The sequence below is a fragment of the Bos indicus x Bos taurus genome, chromosome 12 (assembly GCF_003369695.1).
Source record: "Bos indicus x Bos taurus breed Angus x Brahman F1 hybrid chromosome 12, Bos_hybrid_MaternalHap_v2.0, whole genome shotgun sequence".
Classification (NCBI taxonomy): domain Eukaryota; kingdom Metazoa; phylum Chordata; class Mammalia; order Artiodactyla; family Bovidae; genus Bos; species Bos indicus x Bos taurus.
Window position 1 is genome coordinate 35,064,288 of NC_040087.1, and position 5,557 is coordinate 35,069,844.

The 5,557-nt window shown below is 52.9% G+C and overlaps 1 long non-coding RNA gene across 1 annotated transcript; it reads left to right on the top strand.

Moving 5' to 3' along the window:
- Positions 1–1,795: 1,795 nt before the first annotated feature.
- LOC113902140 lies at positions 1,796–4,800 on the top strand. The gene is made up of 2 exons (XR_003513678.1): positions 1,796–1,984; positions 4,517–4,800. It is a non-coding gene; the product is annotated as an uncharacterized LOC113902140 (long non-coding RNA).
- Positions 4,801–5,557: the final 757 nt, after the last annotated feature.

Consider the following 5,557-nt stretch of genomic DNA (forward strand, 5'->3'; position numbering starts at 1 on the left):
TTTGTGCCTGCTACATGTTGGGCATTTTGTGGAGTCATTGGCGTCAGAGTGGACAAGACACATGACCTGCTGTGATGGTCTCATGGGCAATCAAGAGAGGCCCTCAGAGCCCAGGCGAGCTTGGAAAGGGGGGCGAGGGGAATGCATCGAGGAGGAGGACGGAGGAGGGGCCAAGGGGAGCCAGGCTGCCTCCAGTGGAGGAAAGCAGGACCACCAGCAGGACTGGAGCCCGGGGTCGGGGGTCACAGGGATGGAGGCCAACCTAGAGACCCCAGGTTGAGAGCCAGGGGTGGGGCAGATGCCTCACCAAGTCCAGACCTCACTCTGAAGACAGGAGAGATTTGATTCAAGGTGATGATCAGATTTTCATCAGAGAAAACATCTACCAAACAGGGTGAAGGGCAGATGGGAGGAGCTCAGATCAGGGGCAGGAGGACCCCAGAGAGAACTCACCCCACAGAGCCCAGGACTGGGAGCTGGATTCCTTAACCCGAGGCTCCTGGGGACCAGTGACTGCGAAGCGAGCACCGGGCTGAGCACAGGAGGTTTAAAGATGACCAGGTCACAGTTCAGCAAGAGACGCCAGCTCCCCATCTCCACGGTCCTGTCCACAGAAGCTTCTGGACATGGCGTGCGAGGGAGAAGAGGCTGAAAGTCCCAGTGAGCAGCTCCCAGGGATTCCACGTGGGGCGCAGATAAACACGGTCCTGCCGTGAAGACACAGCTGCTCCGTCTGCACCTGGCGCTGCTCATCACCGGCCCAGACCCGCTTAGGCGGCGCCAGGGCTGCAAGAGGCCCCTCTGTCTCCACTTGCTCTGCCAGCCCAGCCCCACCCTGCACCCATCCTCACACCCATGGCCCCCCAAGACCATGGGGCTGACTCCCAGCCCCTCAGGCAGGCAGTCCCTGCGCACTGCCCACATGAGCAACTTGAGCTGCTGGAAGGTCGTCAGCACCATCGCTCCAGTGCGTGCCCTCTGTGGAACCGTGTATATAACACACACAGAATGCATCAGACCATCTGCAGGACTGGCACCAAGACCACCACGCAGGGGTGTCTGAAATGAGGCAGAGTGAGGCTGGCCAAGCAGAGGAAAGCTGGCATGGCACGGACATCGGCCACAGATGCCAGGCACACGTTTAAGGGCTGATATGCGATTTCCAGGGGTCAGATGTCCAGGAACTTTCAAAGCCAGTTGTTAAGCCATGGACAGTTTGAAGTCAGCCATGATGAGAATATGTTCACTGTGGAAATCAGCAAATCCTCTGCAGGCCTCCTCCATCCCATCTCCTGACTGTCTCCTTGACAACCGTGGAGGAGGCTCTAGGTGCCTGCCCCCTTCTGCCCTCCATCTCTAGGGTCCAGCAGGAAGGGTGGGACACCGTGGAGTCTGGCAAACCTTGGGCTAAACCTCTGCTTAGAATTAGACCTTGATGCTATGAAGAGCAGAGGATCAGGACATGGGGGCGGTCCCATTTCCTTACCCCCACCCACTCCCACCCATTGAAGTGGGCAGGGGGTATGGGGGAGGGGGTCAGCTTCATGGCTACAAGTGGTGAAGAAGAGCTGAGGCTCCATTCACCCAAGAGGAAACTGAGGTGGGGACAGAGGGTCCGGCCAGGACCCGCTGTGTGCCACGCCTGGCTCCCTGTTTGTAAAGTGGGGGTGCCAGGGTCTGCCCAAGGGCGGCTAGGACTGAGGGGCGTGGTTCCTGGAGCATCCAACAGCGGGTGCAGGGCAAGCCCCACCCAGCTGCCACCTGACTAGTCATGAGACAGTCTTTTACCATCACAGCAGAAGCAGAGAGAGCAGCATGGACCGAGTCCTACTTCTTCTCTGAAGATCCCAGGCATCATGTTCCCAAGATCGCACTGGACTTCAGAGGCTCCTAACCAGGAGCTCTCCACATCTTTGTCTGAGATGATGGTGGTGCCCAGCAAGAGGCATGTCTGTTGGGCTCCTCGCTCCCTCCTTTCAGCCAGGTGAGTGGCACTGTACTCGATCCCCTGTGCTCCCAACCGCATCTTTTATGAACCTTAAAAGCACAGAATCACGCTCACTGAAGGACAGCACCCTGCAGCAGGTTGAGGGGAGCACAGAATGAGCCTGCATAGGAAACTCCAGGACCCCTTGGCATCCCAGCCTGGGGAGCACCGCCCCCCCCCCGATTCACGGGGCCCAGGTGCACGGCCCTGCCACCACCCCCACTCAGGGGGCCAGTGTCTGGGGGTCTTGACGGGGTGACCCCATCACAGAGAGGGCTTTTTTATCTAGGGATCGAGAGATCTCTATTGCAATAAACGACGTGTGCCTCCCCACAAAGTAATGTAAACCAATAACAGGCTCCGATAATGCCATTTTTTAAAAGGCTTTAAATAACTTTCTCAATGCAAAACAACCCACTCAACCAGACTTAAGTCATTTTATGGGCCAGCTGAACCAGGGGTGCTCCAAGAGCCTCACTGAGCCCCGAGTCAGAGCCCTTACACCCACCACCAGTCGGTGCCCACTGCTGTGGGTTAGACAGGTGGGCTCCATGTGGTACCTACCAAGGGATGCGTCTGTCCGCCCCTCACTCCCTCCCTTCCACAGGGTGGATGTCCTTGTCCTCCTTGATTTCCCTGTGCTCCTAACCACATCTCTTTTATGAACCAAAAAAAAAAGTTCTCCTGAGCGCCCCCACTCCTGGTGAACCTGGAGATGAATTCAATGGCTGTGGTTCCCGATAAGTGAACCTTACGGGCCTCACAATGGGATCTCCAATCCACACCACGATGAATAGCAGCTCAGCCAATGCCAAAGCCTGATAGCCAGCTTGCTGCCTTTTAATTGAAATTTCAAGTTGAGGTTCAGTTTTCAAAGGAAGGATGAAGCCCGTCAAGGTCACCCAGTGCGGGCGCTGCTGGGAAGACCGCACACGTACCCACCCAGCTCCTGGGAGGGCGGCTCACTGCGGCAGGAAGGGCTCCTGACAACTTCCAGCATGTTTTCCAGCTATAAATAGCCTCCACGGCATGATCTATGCGAGCGAGGAAGACTGGAACAAAAGTAGGTTATTGACTGGCAGATGCCTGCCTTCCACTGGGCACTGGAGCATCAGAGATTGGGTGCTTTCCAGCTAAATTTAGCGTCCGCGTTCATGTGCTGGCGAACAATGCCCTTTAGAAAAGCCACATAAATCGGAGGAGGAAAGATTACTGAAATTTATGGAGCAATCACTGTGAGAAAGCCCTGGGCACAACGCTGTGATAAATACCTTGTGAAGCCCCCTGCCCATCCCCACCTTATGTTTCTTGTTAACACGAGGGGTCCATTACTGAGCATGGCCACTTCCCCAAGGAGAAGCCATCTGCATTTAGGGCTGCGCAGTAATCTGGGCCCATCCAGCCCAAAAAAACCCTCCTAGAATCACAGAGATGAGAGAGAGCGCTGAGCACGCAGTCCCCAGATTTCCCAGAGCAATCTCAGTTTTGTTTTGTTTTAGTTTTTTTGTCATTTTTTTTCCTTTTAATCACCAAGTCATTAAACATGAGGTAAGTAGGTTTTCATGTTCACTCGTGGCATAATTCTCCATATAAGTCCTGGCACAAGTCAGAGAACAATGTTTGGTCGGACTGCACGTCCTGCCTGGTTCTAGGGTCAGAAATGAGGACGCATTGTTGGTCTGAAGTCTACCATTTTGTAAATCGGTGGAAGGGATAATTCCCTGAAGAGAGTGAGCCAGTGAAGGGGAGAAGCAGGTCTCTCCAGGGCACCATGGTGCCTTGGAGGGAAGACTGATTGATAATCACACTGGTTGATGCTGCCCTGAGGTCCCTCCTGGGACAGCTGATTCTCTGGTGGGCTCACAGCAACACGGGGAAGAGTCTGTCTAATTCCAGCTCAGCAGCTGAATGTATGGCCTCCAGCCCTCTCACCTCCTCTGTTTCTTTATTGGTAAAATGTAAATAATAAACATACCTACAAGGAGCTGCAGGAGACTCTTGAGAGTCCCTTGGACTGCACCAGTTAATCCTAAAGGAAATCAACCCTGAATATTCATTGGAAGGACTGATGCTGAAGCTGAAGCCCCAATACTTCGGCCACCTGATGCAAAGAACCAACTCATTGGAAAAGACCCTGATGCTTGGAAAAATTGAGGGCAGGAGAAGGGGACAACAGAGTATGAGAAGGTTGGATGGCATCACCAGCTTAATGGACATGAGTTTGAGCAAACTCCGGGAGATGGTGGAGGACAGGGAAGCCTGGCATGCTCCCGTCCATGGGGTCACAAAGAGTCAGACACGACTTAGCAACTAAACAACAATAATCAGAAGTAGTTGTTGTGAAAATAAAACAAGGAAGCGCTGGTCAAGGCACTTATCATTGTATCTGGCATGTGGTAAGTATTCAAGAAATATTAGATCCTATGATGCTAGATGTTAGTGATTCCCCTAAGGGGAAAAAGAGTCATTTTGGGGGGAATGGGGAGATTCTGAGAATGTTGACTCTAGATTCTGTCTCCCTCTCCCCAGAGCCAGAGGATGTGAGGTGGACGGACAAGTGCAGAGCTGTGATCTTCCATGAAGGCATCTTCACTCCTTCACGTGTGAATAGAGGGCCTTGTATTTACAAGGAGGTGTTGCGACTGTCTACCCTCTTACAAAATGGGGTTGAGTCAGTGCTCTGATCTATATAGAAAGACAGTGAAGAACCAAGTCCAGACCACTGATCAGAGAACACAGATTGTTTCCATTTTTTGTATAATAGTGTGGATACTATTCACAGCACAGGATTTTCAGAAATAAACTGAGCCCTAGGAGATGTTAGTGTAATCAGGATAAAGCAAAGTCCTTTCATGTGCTGAGCAACATTACGGGACTCAAAATAAGTTCTTTTCTCTTTAAAACTTAACGTCCTTCAACCATTTCAGGGCAAGACGTGACTACTGGCTGGAGCAGTGCTTCAGAGCAATGAGAAGCGCCTCCTGCCCATGGGAGGGGTGACCCAGGCTGGGGTTAGGTGACTGAGAATGGGGCTGCCTTAGGTCCCCCACCTAGGCAGTGTGTGCGAAGAGGAATGAGGTCACATTCAGAACTTCTCCCTGAGCTCCATCACTGCTGCAGTCATCTGAGCACATCCCATAATCTCTGTGAGCTTTCTTCATTCGTAAAAATGCAAACAAGGAGACCCACCGCCAAGGTTGTTGTGAGAATGAAACAAGCACCTAGCCCTGAGCAGGTGTGGAATTAAGACTCACCATCTTAATGGAAGATCATCTGCTTGCCTCCTGTCCAACCCCTCCCGGGGCTTTCACCAGGTGAGGGAGAAATTGAGAGCAAGGCCAGTCCCAGGTGTGCCCTGCCGTTCTCTGCACCCCAATACCTTTGTGCAGACGACCTCAGATTATTAGAAACAGAAAAGCCATGTTTGCAAATGACTTGTGCCCTCCCCGCTGCACCAAGACTCCACAAGACCGTCCCTCTCCTGAGCAGCGACCTTCAGCAGGACTCCTCCACCTCCCTCTCTCTGCAGCACTAACCTGGCTGGTTTCCAGCCTGAAAACCACTTCTCTT